The 16966-nt window shown below is 41.4% G+C and overlaps 1 protein-coding gene across 6 annotated transcripts in view; it reads right to left on the bottom strand.

Moving 5' to 3' along the window:
- RAPH1 (Ras association (RalGDS/AF-6) and pleckstrin homology domains 1) overlaps positions 1 to 16966 on the bottom strand; it is a 257678-nt gene that overhangs the window by 219551 nt on the left and 21161 nt on the right. The window lies entirely within an intron of this gene.

The raw sequence follows: 16966 nt of genomic DNA on the forward strand, positions 1-16966 counted from the left end.
CCAGCTTAAAAAAAAAAGAAGGTTAGAGGGGTTGTAAAGGAAAACAAATGTTTTCATAATAAGCATCCTTTACCTGCAGACATTCCTCTTTTCACTTCCTCATTGTTCGTTTTTGCTCAGAAGTTGCTCTATTTCTTCTCTGTTCTGTTCACTTCCTGCTTGTCCGTTTATTACGGACCACCGTGAAGGGAGGCTTTACTGCGGTGGTCAGTGACGTGCTCGCCCCCTTCTGGGAACTACATCTGTGCGGCAGGACGCTCTCTACATGTTAGAGACTTCAAGGAGGTGTGAATTACTGGGCGTTCCGCAATGCATACTGGGAAATGTAGTTCTTACATGAACGAGCACCGCAAACCAGGAAGTGAATGAGAGAACAGGAACTAGAACGCCGGAGGTGATATAGATGAAGGAATTTAATAGGTATTTACTCGTTTTTTAACAAAATCATTACACTATTCTGTCTGTCTACCTTGCTGACATTAATTTTAGGCAAAACATTTTTTTCCTTTACAACTCCTTTAAGTTCACCTTCTGGGAGAACATATTAAAATGCACATATTCATGCAGAAAAAAAAATGTGCATTCATTAATTTTTCCCGCAGGGACTAGGAACGCATTGCACTGGTGATCAGTAGTTTGCAGGTGCAATACCAGGCTCCTGCAGACTCTCAGTATAGTTGTCTAGCTGTACATCTTATACAGGCGGACAGTTGCTGAAGAGCAGGAAGATCAATGTACTACGAGAGTGCTAACCAGCACCCTCGCAGTTCACCAAGCACCACAAGCCGTCTGCCACCTGCAACTTAAAACAGATGCCTGAAAGTATCCGAGTATCTGCTTGCATGAGGCCCAAGACCAAAAATGTGGTCCAGGTAATAATAATTGTGAAGTGGAAGGAAAATTATGAATGGTTTTAATTTTTTTTTTTTTTACAAATAAATATATCTGAAAAGAAAAGTGTGACGTGCATTTGTATTCAGCCCACCCACAAAGCATTCCCACAACATGATGCTGCCATCAACAGGTTTCACAGTGGGGATGGTGTGTTCAGCGTGATGTGCAGTGTTAGTTTTCTGCCACACAGCGATTTGACTTTTAGGCGAAAGATCAATTTTGGTCTCATCAGAGCACCTTCTTCCACATGGCTTCTCTCAAACTGAAAATGGGACTTTTTATGGCCTTCATTCAACAATGGCTTTCTTCTTGCCACTCTTCCATAAAGGTCAGATGTGTGGAGTGCACGACGAATAGTTGTCATGCGGATCTCTAAAACTGCTCCAGAGTTACCATGAGCCTCTTGGCTGCTTCTCTGATTAATGCTCTCCTTGCCCAGTCTGTCAGTTTAGCTGGACAGCCATGTCTTTGTAGGTTTGTAGTTGTGCCATACTCTTTCTATTTTCAGATGATGGATTGAACAGTGCTCCATGAGATATTCAAAGCTTGGGATGAAAAAGAAAATGTATAACCTAACCCTGCTTTAAACTTCTCCACAACTTTATTCCTGACCTGTCTGGTGTGTTGCTTGGCCTTCATGATGCTGTTTGTTCACTAAGGTTCTCCAATAAACCTCTGAGGGCTTCAGAGAACATTTTTTTTTTTTATACCGAGATTAAATTACATAGATGGACTCCATTTACTAATTAGGTGACAATTAGTTCAACTATGATAGTTAGGTTAGGGGAATCAGAGTAAAGGGGGCGCTGAATACAAATGCACGTTTGTAGAATAAAAAAAAAAAAAAAAGTGAAAACCAGTTATCACTTTCCGTGCACTTCACAATTATGTGCCACTTTGTATTGGTCTATCACATAAAATACATTTGTGTTTTTGGTTGTAACATTACAAAATGTGGAACATTTAAAAAGGGGTATGAATACTTTGTCAAGGCACTGAACTTAGCTTTCCTTCTCTCACTCTAAGCTATGGTATGCAGGGAGATATGGAGAGGTAATATAAAAAAAGACAGATTTCAGGTACTGCATGATCAGGTGGTTAATATATTGTAACGAAAACATAACTGCCTTAAAAGCGCCGCTATACCAGCCTAAGGCTACTTTCACACTGGCAGGGTGGGGGCCTTACCGGTAAAAAAAAGTTTAAAAAAGCCAGCAAATCGCTGATTTGGCAGCCCTGCCCATTTATTTCAATGGCAGGGGCAGTGGAGCAGCGATGTATACACCTCTCCCCCACCACCCAAAAGATACTGCTTGTACGACTTTTCCTGTCCTGTAAGCACACCGCCCCAGTGTGAGAGCACTCAGGCTTTCACACTGGGGTGGCTTGAGAGGCACTTTTCAGGTGCCAAATGTGACAATTTAGTTACATTTAAATATGTTATTTATAAAATAACTAAAGATAAATGTATCCCATTTCAGAAGAGGCATCAGTAAACCCTATGAGCAACTCTCCTCTGAAATGCATGGGCTGTAGTTAGGAATCTGACAGCAGCTATGACATCATACCGGCTTCCTGCATCCTATAAAACTTCCCAAAACAACTCACAAGGTAAGAGATTAGACCTGAAGCAACTGCTTTACATTTCAGGCGGCTTATTCAGTAAGAAACAGGACAAAGTACATACTGGAGTTAACTTACAATAAGAAATTTGAATGCAGCCTTATAACATAGGTGTATGGAATAGTGCATTTTATAGGGTACACAGCCTTGGAAACTTCACAACTAATAAGATAAAGACATTCCAGCACCAGTCCCCAAAAGCAAAATAGAAGATAGCAAGAGAAAGTTCTATGACAACGCTACAAAACAAATCTTTAAACAGCTCAGCTAACCTTTATGCCATACAAAAATCTTATTGGTTTTTAAAGTGAAGTTCTTATATACTGTACCCATGTATACAAATATCTCTTTAGTCTGTAAACATCCAAACATATGACCAAGAAAATAATGTTGAGTCTATTTAGAGCTTTTGAAAACTAGCCTTGTTCTTCAGTAGAGGAAATTTGAGAAATAAATACTGTAAATTACGCTGCATGAACTGAAATGTCAAGTCTGGCAAATGAATGCATCATACCCAAAAAGTGCCCCAAAAGTAAAGCCTAGTACACGCGATTATCAGATGAATGATCGGCTTTTTTCTTGCATGCCAATCTCATATTCAAAACCCACAGGTTACTAAAGTTACGAAAAATCTCATACTACAGAATACAACTTTGGGAATGATGTAATGTGTTGTATTTTTTAATTTCCGAGCATGCGTGGTCATGGTCACAAGATTTTTCGTACAAATACTATACCAATTCACACAATTGTTTGTTCTGTTATTGTAGTAGAAAAAAGGTTTGCGTTTGGCTCTGCAAAGCTGTGTGTTAATAATCAGATTATTGGATGGTCGCTCCGAAAGTGGTATTTTCTCATGGTGTGTACTAGAGATTAGTGGGAAAAAATAAAACACAATTATTTCAAACTTTGTCTCTTTCCAGCATTAATCATCATGGTCAGAAGTTCCAACCTGTGCTGAATTTGTCTGTGTCCCCATTGGAGAGATTTCCAATAAACTCCTGTCCTGCTGGCACATGGCCAGCAAAACAACTTGACAGACATCTAACCCTTCCACACTTGTGCATATGCACTTTATGTTCAAACAAGGAAATTGCATTCAATGGGCATGCCGCGTGTCAAAGTGCAAACTTTTTTTTCCCTCTCTTTTTTTTAAACACAAAGCAATGCAGGTATATGAAAAAGGTACGGTTGGTATTGCTTTTTCGTACAGATGGATTCCCAAGTAGTATAACGTAGTGTGCATTTTATCACACAGGTATGAATTCCCCCAACCCCCATCTTCTAACACTGAGACAATTAAGGGTATTGCCTCATTAGTTCAACAAAGATAGGGGTGGGTACCATGATCCTATAGTAATTGAAGAAGGAAGACGGGGATGTACCAGGGACTACTCCTAAAAGGGTCCTAATCGCCAGTGGTGGTAGGACTGTTGTGGTACCCAGAAACAAACGCTTTTTTATAAAAAAAATATATATATATATATATATATATATATATATATATATATATATAAATTACAAAATTACAAAACTAGAAAGTCACAAAAGTGACAAGACACACAAAATTAAAACCCATTTACAACTCCACAGATAGGTAGAGGCGAAATAGTGATGTGAATAGTGACATATCCTTGACAGGTGTGTGTGAGCATCTTTTACCCTCATCTATTGGTTTTTGGCACTTCAGGCACCATTCCATCCCCATTACATCTCGGTGTTCCCATACAGAGTCATACTCCCCCTCCCCCCTTTTTCCTTCACCTTCTTACCTTTCCTTTTCACTTTTTTGCTTCCCTTTTCCTCACGTTAGACACTTTTTTACTCTCACCCCTATTCGTTCTTACTTTCCCTTGATCCACTTTGTTTCCCTTCTACCTGCCCACTCCCATCCTTCCCTTCCCCCCCCTCATTCCCCCCTTGTTTCCCTTCTTGTTTTTCATGTCTGTCAGTTCTACCTTTTCCCCTTCCCCTTCCCCATTCTTCCCCCCCCCCCCCCTTCCCTTTGTATCACTCTTTTTCTTATTATTTCTATCAATACAATTTCCTACACCTTTATTCCTCACTAATTGCGGCTCATTCTCTGTTACTTAACATTTTTCAGTACTGTCCAAATCCTCCAGTGTCCACCCCTGGGGGGGGGGGGGGGGTGTCTCAAATTTGCCACATATAGCCCTCTTGGGGCTATGTTGGGAAGTCACTCGTTAACCACTTAAGGACCGGACCAATATGCTGCTACATGACCCAAGGGGTTTTTACAATTCGGCACTGCGTCGCTTTAACAGACAATTGCGCGGTCGTGCGACATGACTCCCAAACAAAATTGGCGTCCTTTTTTCCCCACGAATAGAGCTTTCTTTTGGTGGTATTTGATCACCTGCGGTTTTTATTTTTTGCGCTATAAACAAAAATAAATATCCCCCAAAAACATATATAAAAATATTTTTTTTCAAAGTTTAGGCCGATACGTATTCTTCTACCTATTTTTGGTATAAAAAAAAAAAAATCGCAATAAGCGTTTATCGATTGGTTTGCGCAAAATTTATAGCGTTTACAAAATAGGGGATAGTTTTATTGCATTTTTATAAAAAAAAAAATTTTTTACTACGAATGGCGGCAATCAGCGATTTTTTCCGTGACTGCGACATTATGGCGGACACTTCGGACAATTTTGACACATTTTTGGGACCATTGTCATTTTCACAGCAAAAAATGCATTTAAATTGCATTGTTTATTGTGAAAATGACAGTTGCAGTTTGGGAGTTAACCACAGGGGGCGCTGTAGGATTTAGTGTTCACCTAGTGTGTGTTTACAACTGTAGGGGGGTGTGGCTGTAGGACTGACATCGATCAAGTCTCCCTATAAAAGGGATGACTCAATCAATGCAGCGCCATAGTGAAGCACGGGGAAGCCGTGTTTACATACGGCTCTCCCCGTTCTTCAGCTCCGGGTATCGATCGCGACGGAGCGGATATAAACGAATAGCCGCGCCGTCGTCCCGGATCGCTCCCCGAGGGAATCCCACCGACGCGTGTAGCGGAGGGGGGGTCCCGATCGGAAACCCCGACCCACGTCTAGGCAGGGACGTACAGGTACGCCAATGTGCCTGTACGTGCCATTCTGCCGACGTATATCTACATGCTGCGGTCGGGAAGCGGTTAATAAACTATATTATCTATAGCTTTGCTATAATGGGAGTTAATTTTTGACATTGTATTCATGAGATTATATATTTTCTCAGATGTGATAGACGCCTCTTGAAGAAGCGGCAGTGGCCGCGAAACATGCCGAAGATACATCACTATTTCGCCTCTACCTACCTGTGGAGTTGTAAATGTTTTTAATTTTGTGCGTCTTGTCACTTTCATGACTTCTAGTTTTGTAATTATATTATTTTTTTGGAATAAATTGTTAATCTTCTAAAAAAAAAAAAAAAGCGTTTGTTTCTGGGTACCGCAACAGTCCTACCACCACTGGAGATTAGGGCCCTTTTAGGAGTAGTCTCTGATACATCCCCGTCTAACTCTAAGACAAGACAATAAGTGGGGGAATTGGTGTACCAGGATAAAATTCATATTTCAGGCACAGACAAATAAAAGCCACACTGACAAGGGTTCTGCCATGTATGTAATATTTTAGAATATTTAAAATTGCATAAAAATACCTACAAGGAACTTTTCATGCCAAAATCAAATGACTTGAGCACAAATACAAGATTCCTTTATAATGGACATGCCCTGTGATAGAATGACTCCACCTGAGTATGTTTGTAGCAGCTACAAATTGATGCTACAAAGTATCTCTCCTGAGCATTTCTGTTGCTGTGAAATATGAGATACAGTCAATGGAAGATCTAGGTCATAGCTATTCCAGTGATTGTGTAGCTCATTTCCCTTTTGCAGCATTTGGAACTAACTATAGTGTTTATAGCTTCAGCAGCTGCATTTGTTGTCAGGCGGAGATGCTGATACTCTTGTCACACAAGCAATCTGTAGCTGCAAAGACTGGTATCTTACCCAGCAACAAAGAAAAACGTAATATCGGGGACCAAATTACTACAAAAAGAGAGCTTTGTAACTGATATAAAATATCTGATAAACAATCATTCCTATTAAAATAATTGGAAATTAAAAGAATAAAACGTTTTGTACATAATACCACATGATATAACAGCATGCACAAACAGGTTGTGAACTTTCCCCTATAGATTAAAGCTGAAACACCAGGCAATCTTCTCAAACAGCTCACTGAAATAAGTAAGTATTAGGAGCGGTTCTACTAGTCAAAGGATCTGTAATCATATTCAGAATAGATTGTGTTCTCACTTTTCTGCACAAAGAGGAGAGGTCCAGCCTTCTTAAAGCGGGAGTTCACCCGGAATTTTTTTTTTAACATTAGATTGAGGCTCATTTTGTCAAGGGGAATCGGGTGTTTTTTTTTAAATCGAAGCAGGACTTAACGTTTTAGAGATAGATCTTCTCCGCCGCTTCCGGGTATGGTCTTCGGGACTGGGCGTTCCTATTTGATTGACAGGCTTCCGACGGTCACATACATCGCATCACGAGTAGCCAAAAGAAGCCGAACGTCGGTGCGGCTCTATACGGCGCCTGCGCACCGATGTTCGGCTACTTTCGGAAAATCGTGACGCGATGTATGCGACCGTCGGAAGCCTGTCAATCAAATAGGAACGCCCAGTCCCGCAGCCCATACCCGGAAGCGGCGGAGAAGATCGCTCTCTAAAACGGTAAGTACTGCTTCGATTTAAAAAAAAAAACACCCGATTCCCCTTGACAAAATGAGCCTCAATCCAATGTTAAAAATTAAGTTTTTGGGCGAACCTCCACTTTAAGAAAAAATTTAAAAAGAATTCAACAAATACTGCTGCTGCTGACTTTTAAAATTAGAGAACACTTTCTTGTCCAGGGATCCTGTGATGTCAGTTCCCCAAGCCGATTTTTCCATCTGCTCTCAGGTGCTGCCGTTGGTTCCCTACTGCGCATGTGCGAAGCTCGCTGTGCTTTCCGAGTGGCCTGGTGGCGGGGGAAGGAGGGGGCTGAACTTTTGGATGATCTCGCTGCAACTAGATCACCTGGAAATGGGAGCAGGTACCTGTCAAACAGGTACCCGCTCCCCCCAAAAAGGTGCCAAATGTGGCACTGGAGGGGTGAGGAGTGGGATAAGCGGAGCTTTCACTTTTGAGTGGAGCTCCGTTTAAGGCCGGGTTCACACCTATGCGAATTGAGTGCGGCTTAAACCGCATCCAATTCGCAGAACATTTCTAAATACATTAATTTCAATGAGGCTGGTTCACATATGTGCGATGCATTCGCACTGCGCATTGCCGAAAAATCGTGTGCGTTTTCTAGGCATTGCGGTGTGGCTCAGGTGCGAATTCAGGCCCATTATCTTCTATGGGCACGCATCTGATTGGCAGATGTGTTCATTTCTCTCATTCTACTCAATACACTTCCCCCCTCCCAGGTCTCCAAATTCGCAGCTAAAACAGAGATGAATTGCTGAACAGCTCTCTTATCTCTTTGCAGAGATAACAGAGCTGGAATTCGCACCGCACAAGTGCGAATCCGGCCTTAAGGCTTAATGTACACGGGACAGTTTACATTTTTTCCATAACGATTTAACTTGACAAACGGTAAACAGCGTTTAAAAACATCCATTTTGCCGTGTTTACAGGTCGCGTTTTTTCCCCCCCAAAAAAAATCTCCATTAAAAACGCCTGTAAACGAAATGCTGTTGAGCCTAGGTTCACACTGCTGCGAATTCAAAATCGCGGTAAAAGGCGCGATTTTACCGTGATTTCGCGGCCGCGATTTTGCCCGCAATTTTATGTAAATCGCGGCCCGAAATCGCAAAAAGTAGTACAGGAACTACTTTTTGAAATCGCAGATGCGGCGTCGCACTGATTAGGACAGTGCCATTGCCGACAATTGCCGCCGATTTGAGATGCGATTTGACATGTCAAATCGCATCTCAAATCGTTCCAAATCGTACCCAGTGTGAACCAGGGCTAAACGTGAGTTATGGGCCGTTTACAAACCATTACAGGCATTTGACGTTTCAAATGTCTCTGAACATCCATCTCGAACGCAATTTTTTTTTTTCTTTCAAAAAGACCCTGGAAGGCTTTACCCCCTTTCCGGCACTGCGTTACTTTAACGGACAATTGTGCGGTCATGCAACGCTGTACCCAAACAAAATTGATGTATTTTTTCCCCACAAATAGAGCTTTCTTTTGTTAGCATTTGATCACCTCTCTGGTTATTTTTTACACTATAAACAAAAAAGACCAATATATTTTTTTCTTTCTGCCAATAAATATCCCCTATATGTAAAAAGAAAAAAAATCACCAAAACTAAAATGTCTTCATCAATTTAGGCCAATATGTATTATACATATTTTTGGTAAAACAAAATCCCAATAAGCGTTTATGGACTTAATATTTTTTTTATATTTTTTGCTAGTAATGACGGCGATCTGCGATTTTTAGCAGGGCTGCGTCATTGCGGCACGCAACTGACACCTTTTAGTGACACCAATACAATGATCAGTGCTAAAAAATGCACCAATTACTGTATAAATGACACTGACATGGAAGATGTTAACATCAGGGCGATCAAAGGGTTAAATGTTCTGTGTGTTTTCTTACTGTGTGGGGGAAGTGCTGACAGGAATACCACAGAGATCGCTGCTCCTAATCACTAGGAACAGCAGATCTCAATGTTGTCCCCTGTCAAAACGGGGATCTGCCTTGTTTACATAGGCAGATCCCCATTCAGTCTCTCTGTACTGCGATTGGGTCTGCCAGGCAGGATCATCGTCTTCCTTCTCCATGCAGTGGGCACATGCGCCCACATTATCTATTGCATGAGATGATGTACAAAAGTACATTGTTTCACACAACAGAGCCACCCTGCCGCAGTGTATATGCGGTGGGCGGCCTTTAAGTGAGTACCCAAGTTGAGTGATCGTTCAACTTGGGTACAACCAGCCTGTCGATTTTTACATGCGATTATGGCAAGCGTCTGTTATAGCCACTAGCAATTATCATGGTTTTCTCCTGGAAGGGGTGGCTTTCCCCGCAGGCTGAACACAATGGCTTAGTGGGAGGGATTGCCCTGTCACCATTGTATGTGTTGATGGGGGAGTCAAGCAAAATTTCTTTCCTGCAATTTGTTCCGTCTATGGCTGGCCTAAAGCAATTCAGTTTGGACACCTTCCTGTCCCAATCTGTTATCAGACAATGAAGGAGCAGCAGCAGATTGGCGAGGTAGTCTTTCTCCCCTCTCCCCTCAGCATGTTCATTGTGGGTACATATGAATGGAGCAGAGCTTGGCTGGCTCAGGATACCCCACAGTCCATATTTCCATCGCACACGTTCCTGGAATAAGCTCTTACAAAAGGTACAGGGTGCTGCAACGACAGCCAGCTGGGAAACTGGAACCTATACGATATGTGTATTCACCAGCACACCAAGTATCATCAATTTCTTCCAAGCGTTTTTTATTTTTTATTTTAAAAACATCACCACAAACCTGTGTAGTACAACGTTTCAGAGCCACGCAGGACCCTTTTGTCTGGCATGTGATGTCATCACATGCCTGACAAAGGGGTCCAGTATGGCTCCGAAATGTTGCACTACACTGTTTTATGTTATGTGATGTTTCTAGAATTAAAAAAAAAAAGTGTGGACGAAATTGATAATCCTTGGTGTGCTGGCCAATATCTACATATGGGTCAGAATACTGACTCTCATGCCACGTATACACAACCGTTTTCCGGGCTCTAGAAATAACGTTTTTTTCAACTGATCATTAAAACGGTCTTGCCTACACACGATTGTGAAAAAAAAAATGCTCTAGCAAAGCGCCGTGACGTACAACACGGCACTAAAAAGGGGAAGTTCCATTCGGATGACGCCACCCCTGGGGCTGCTTTTGCCGATTGTGTGTTAGTAAAAGACGATTCGCGCTTTTCAGTCTGTTACAGCGTGATGAATGTGCTTACTCCATTATGAACAGTAGTTTTACCAGAACGAGAGCTCCCGTCTCATAACTGGCTTCTGAGCATGCGCAGTTTTTTCACGTCGTTAGAGCCCCCACACGACCATTTTTTACAACCTTAAAAACTACAACGTTAAAAACGGCATGAAAAAAATAGAGCATGTTCGAAATTTTTAATGACCATTTTTTAGATCGTGAAAAATGCACTGGAGCCCACACACGATCGTTTTTAATGACATTAAAAAAAAAAGTCATTTTTTAGAACCTGAAAAACGGTCGTGTGTACGCGGCATCACTCTCCCTTTACGTCACATGGGGATTTAAAAATGCCAATATTAGAATAAATCCAGTTAAAATAACAATACTTAATAGTTAACATGAGATAAACTGTTAAATAATACACAGCTGAAATACACATAAGTGAACTGCTTTATCCAAGCAAAGGTTTTGTAATTCAGTCCAGCTACTTTCATAATCTCTGCCAAACAGCAAAGCCAGAAGAGTGACAACACGTTTTATATTAAAGCACTTAACGTGTACGTGTGCATGTGTGTGTGCGCGTGTGTCCAGCATTTGCTCAGGCACGGTAGCCCATTCATTGGCTGCTGTGCCCGATAAACCGCAAAAAAAGTTGCATACACTTTTTAAAATGTGGCCGCAGAAAAAAACACATGGCCTTTTTGACCCTGCGGTTCCCATACTCACGATCGCACTGCAGGCTTAGATGCATGGGGTGACATTCAGAATAAATGGCAGTTCCATACGTCTCACAAGAGCAGTGCGATACGGCTGCTGGTGGTTGTGGAAAGCAATCAGATTCCCGCACCTGCAAACGGAACGCACGACCCACACTAGTGTGAACTGAGCCTAATGGCCCATACACATGATCCAAAAATCGGACAACAGATTGTCAGGTTTTTTTTGGCATGCTAGTCGCATATCATAAATTGAGATTTTACTAGAAAGTTAAAAAATTCACGTACGACAGAATAAATTAAATCAGAAGCGAGGTCGTGTTGTAGTGTATTTCTATTGCATTTTCGGACAACTGTACCAATTAAAATAAAAATCGTACAATCTGGTATAAGAGAAAAAAAAAAATCACGCTTAGCCAATCGCGACAGTTCATCCGATGGGATATCGAAAGCCCTTTAAAAACAATCCGATTATCGTACGATCGTGTTTTTTTAGGGCCTCTTTCACACTTGTGCGACTTGGGACTGTAAAGTCGCATGACAAGTCGTACTCCATTATTTACAATGAGTACCATTCAAAGCTGTGCGACTTCAGAGTAGTCCCTCTACTACTTTGGTCCGACTTTGATGCGAGTTGAGGTCCATAGACCTCAAGTTTACACAGGCATTCTCTGAAATCGCAGCAAAATAGCATCAAAATCGCAGCCGCGAAATTAAGTTGAGGTAGTGTGAAAGGGGCTTTAACCAGCAGACTGAGCAAATATCAAACTAATGCCGCGTACACACCATCACTTTATGTAATGAAAAAAAACGTAATTTTTAAAAACGTCAATTCAAATGACCGTGTGTGGGGGAAAACGTTGTTTTAGGTCTTGTGAAAAACGACAAAAAAAAAAATTGAAGCATGCTTCAATTTTATGTGTCGTTTTTCAAAACGTCGTTTTTTGTTTCACAAAAATTTACCGTGTGTAGCAAAAAACAACGTTTAAAACAAAGTTTTTAAACCCGCGCATGCCCAGAAGCTAGTTATGAAGCGAGCTTCAATGGAAAAAAGTGGTGAACGTAACCTCGCTTTGCTAGAGCATTGTGAAAAAACAATGGTGTGAAGGCAACTTCGTCTTTGAAAATTTAAGTTTCAAAAACGTTGTTTTTTACTTCACAGAAAATGTCGTTTTTTTTCCATCACATAAAGTGATGGTGTGTACGCGGCATTACAGATTTCCCCCCTCCCCTCTATACAGAGTGGATGGAAGAATCTCCCGATACAGCCATTGTATTCTGACAGTTGTAGCCTGTCCGAATACCCAAACAGCAGCTGCATCTGACTGGATACAGCCACGATTTGGTCAACAATTTTCCACCCAGCTCCACTGGTGTCAGGCGGGAGGTGGCCAACAGGGCCTCCCACATTTCAGCCAATTTTTCTGCATTCAGACAACTTTTGTATAGCTTGTACCTAGCTTTAAGGAGTTGGCTTCCTACCCACATTTGCTGACTGGACAATGAAGGTACAGCTAAACACTGAGGCATCAAGTCACTCTGCCGTATACAGTGCCTTGCGAAAGTATTCGGCCCCCTTGAACTTTGCAACCTTTTGCCACATTTCAGGCTTCAAAACAAACACATAAAACTGTAATTTTTTTGGGAGAAACAACAAGTGGGACACAATCATGAAGTGGAACGAAATTTATTGGATATTTCAAACTTTTTTAACAAATAAAAAAAACTGAAAAATTGGGCGTGCAAAATTATTCAGCCCCTTTACTTTCAGTACAGCAAACTCTCTCCAGAAGTTCAGTGAGGATCTCTGAATGATCCAATGTTGACCTAAATGACTAATGATGATAAATAGAATCCACCTGTGTGTAATCAAGTCTCTGTATAAATGCACCTGCACTGTGATAGTCTCAGAGGTCCATTTAAAGCACAGAGAGCATCATGAAGAACAAGGAACACGCCAGGCAGGTCCGAGATACTGTTGTGGAGAAGTTTAAAGCCGGATTTGGATACAACAAGATTTCCCAAGCTTTAAACATCCCAAGGAGCGCTGTGCAAGCGATAATATTGAAATGGGAGTATCAGACCACTGCAAATCTATGAAGACCTGGCCGTCCCTCTAAACTTTCAGCTCATACAAGAAGACTGATCAGAGATGCAGCCAAGAGGCCCATGATCACTCTGGATGAACTGCAGAGATCTACAGCTGAGGTGGGAGACTCTGTCCATAGGACAACAATCAGTCGTATACTGCACAAATCTGGCCTTTATGGAAGAGTGGCAAGAAGAAAGTCATTTCTTAAAGATATCCATAAAAAGTGTCGTTTAAAGTTTGCCACAAGCCACCTGGGAGACACACCAAACATGTGGAAGAAGGTGCTCTGGTCAGATGAAACCAAAATCGAACTTTTTGGCAACAATGCAAAACTTTATGTTTGGCATAAAAGCAACACAGCTCATCACCCTGAACACACCATCCCCACTGTGAAACATGGTGGTGGCAGCATCATGGTTTGGGCCTGCTTTTCTTCAGCAGGGACAGGGAAGATGGTTAAAATTGATAGGAAGATGGATGGAGCCAAATACAGGACCATTCTGGAAGAAAACCCGATTGAGTCTGCAAAAGACCTGAGACTGGGACGGAGATTTGTCTTCCAACAAGACAATGATCCAAAACATAAAGCAAAATCTACAATGGAATGGTTCACAAATAAACGTATCCAGGTGTTAGAATGGCCAAGTCAAAGTCCAGACCTGAATCCAATCGAGAATCTGTGGAAAGAACTGAAAACTGCTGTTCACAAATGCTCTCCATCCAACCTCACTGAGCTCGAGCTGTTTTGCAAGGAGGAATGGGCAAAAATTTCAGTCTTTCGATGTGCAAAACTGATAGAGACATACCCCAAGTGACTTACAGCTGTAATCACAGCAAAAGGTGGCGCTACAAAGTATTAACTCAAGGGGGCTGAATAATTTTGCATGCCCAATTTTTCAGTTTTTTGTTAAAAAAAGTTTGAAATATCCAATAAATTTATTTCCACTTCATGATTGTGTCCAACTTGTTGATTCTTCAAAAAAAAAATTACAGTTTTATATCTTTAGGTTTGAAGCCTGAAATGTGGCAAAAGGTCGCAAAGTTCAAGGGGGCCGAATACTTTCGCAAGGCACTGTACTTCCCCATGCATGCTCCCTGCTAGTACATGTGCATGAAGCAAATCTGATTAATTCCTAGTTCTGCCTCTTCTTTCCCAGTCTGTGTGCAGCGGTGCAGGGGATGACAGAGGCTAAAATTAAGACAGTCTCATTATTTAAAAAAACTATATAAAACAGTATTTAAAAGTCTTAGGGCTTATGCGCACACAGGGTATTTTTATAGCTGCTGTTAGGGGGCATCTGACGTTTTACTTTCTAACTGCCTCTAAACGCCCCTTCATGTTAGCCCATGTCATGCACGCAAACTTTCAGAGGCAATTAGAGGCAGTAAAAAAAAAAAAAAATACAGCCTGTGCGTTCAGGAGCAGAGGCAGATGAGCAGTAAAAATTAAAAATGCCACTAAACGTCGCTAAATGCTGTAACAACCGTTTAGCCACCTTTTGGCGTTTTTACATTATAGGAGAGTTTTTTTTTGTTTTGTTTTTTTTAAAGCCAAAAACGGGCAATGCCCAAAAAAATATATAAATGCAGAAAAATGCCCATTAACGCTATTCAAAAATGCAAAATTCTCCCAAAACAGAGACCAAGCTGTGAAAGAGCTTAGTCCCCACTAACTATCAGCCAAACAAGACTAGCTTTTGTTAATGTGACCTCTGTGACAGGCAATCATAGTGGTTACATGATCACCAAAGCTCACCCCCCCACTTAGATCCTTTCATAGGGAGGGAAGGGGTTAATTCTCTTTTAAAGGCAGTGCAGTAATATGATGGAACATGTAAGAGAAAGGGCAATGGAACATTTAAAGAGGAAGTAAACCCTGATTGGTGTTACTTCCTCTTTGTTTCCCTGCAAAGGTAAAGCATAATGGGCTACTTTGCATCGCAGAGTAGCCCATTATGTGAAACTTACCTGCAGGAGAAGCCCGCAATGTCAGAGTCTTCCTCGCTACTATCGAGGGTCCATTCTTCACCCCTCTTCCTTCCGTGGCCGGAGTCGCGTGACATCACTCCTGTGTGGGAGCCGCCACTCACAGTATGACCCGAGTTAGAAACGGCACAGCATGCGCAGAAAAAATCGTCATACGGCAATTTGCAAATATCTCCTAGACCAGTGATGGCGAAACATGGTTCCCCAGATGTTTTGAAATTACATTTCCCATGATGCTCATGCACTCTGTAGTGTAGTGGAGCATCATGGGAAATAGTTCCAAAACATCTGGGGTGCCAAGGTTCGCCATCACTGTCCTAGACCGTGCAGGTCTGGGAGATATTTCAAGCACCTACAGGTAAGCCTTAATCTAGGCTTACCTGTAGGTAAAAGTCATTGTAAAGGGTTTACAACCACTTTAAAGGCTCTAGAAACAAAAAGGCAGCAACAGATATGAGAAATGCAATCTTCTTTATTACTAAAAAAAACAAAAGCTCTCTCACACGCACACACACTAATGTACAACATTGCTTTTGCATCTGCACAAAATAAATGTCAATTGTAGTGCGATCTATGACCTGCACGCATTTAGAAAGTATGTATGTCTAACAGCTGGTCTGCTTATCTGCACTAGTAGTGAAAGTTCATAACAGATAGAGGACAAAGATCTCTCAGAAACACATCAAAGGCTGTGAAGCCAGGAAGTACTATAACACAGTCATACAATAGATGGACTTATTAGTATTCTTTGTAGAAAACAGAGCACAAACTAGAGGCCCCAAGCAAGGGTCCAGTACCATTTAGGCAACACACCACCTCCTTTCCAAGGCTGAGCTGAAAATAAAATAATCGTGTTAAGTGACAGAACAAAATACTACAATAGGAAGCTTTCATAGAGACATAATCTAATTCTGCACACTGCATTGAGGGTTCACCCATTCAAAGCAAGAAACACCAGCATTAACGCCTACTCAATTGCTTCTGTACAACTTTCATCCAACGTGTATTTATGACATCAGTATAACTTGGTGCCTTTTCATCACTGGGTGGGGTCCTCTGTTCAAACCCTAGTCAGGACCCCATCTACATGGAGTTTGCATGGTCATGCATCAATTTGAATGTACAGTATGTAAAGCGTTGGTGCTATATAAAATCATGCAATAAATAAAACAGGAAAGTGGTTTGGTGCTACACTTGCTGAAACCAGCATCACAGAACGGATTTTTCTTCTCTTGTACGTGGGTAATGTGTAATGATAAAAATAACGGTGTTCATTCTTTTCCCTAAGGCATCTCAGACACTGCTGTCTCATTACATCGTAGAGTGTTCAGGAACAGACAGGCAGCAGGAAGATCATGTTCCATTACAAACAACAATAGTACCTTGGATTTTTATCGAAGATGGATAAAAATAGGAAACGGCTGTCTTATACACTCGCTACTGGTTTCATTTGTTTACTCAAGCAATGAACAGTAAACATATTAGACCACTTAATAGCACTTCTAGGAAACTGAATGGCCGGCCAAATTTAGATTGAGCCTGTAAACTATATCAAAACGTACACCTTGAGATGATTGGAATTACCAATGAAAAATCCCTAATCTATAAACATAGACTGTCTACTTTGCACAGCCCCCAGACCTCTGCTTGACTAG

This window comes from Rana temporaria, chromosome 6 (genome assembly GCF_905171775.1).
Source record: "Rana temporaria chromosome 6, aRanTem1.1, whole genome shotgun sequence".
Classification (NCBI taxonomy): domain Eukaryota; kingdom Metazoa; phylum Chordata; class Amphibia; order Anura; family Ranidae; genus Rana; species Rana temporaria.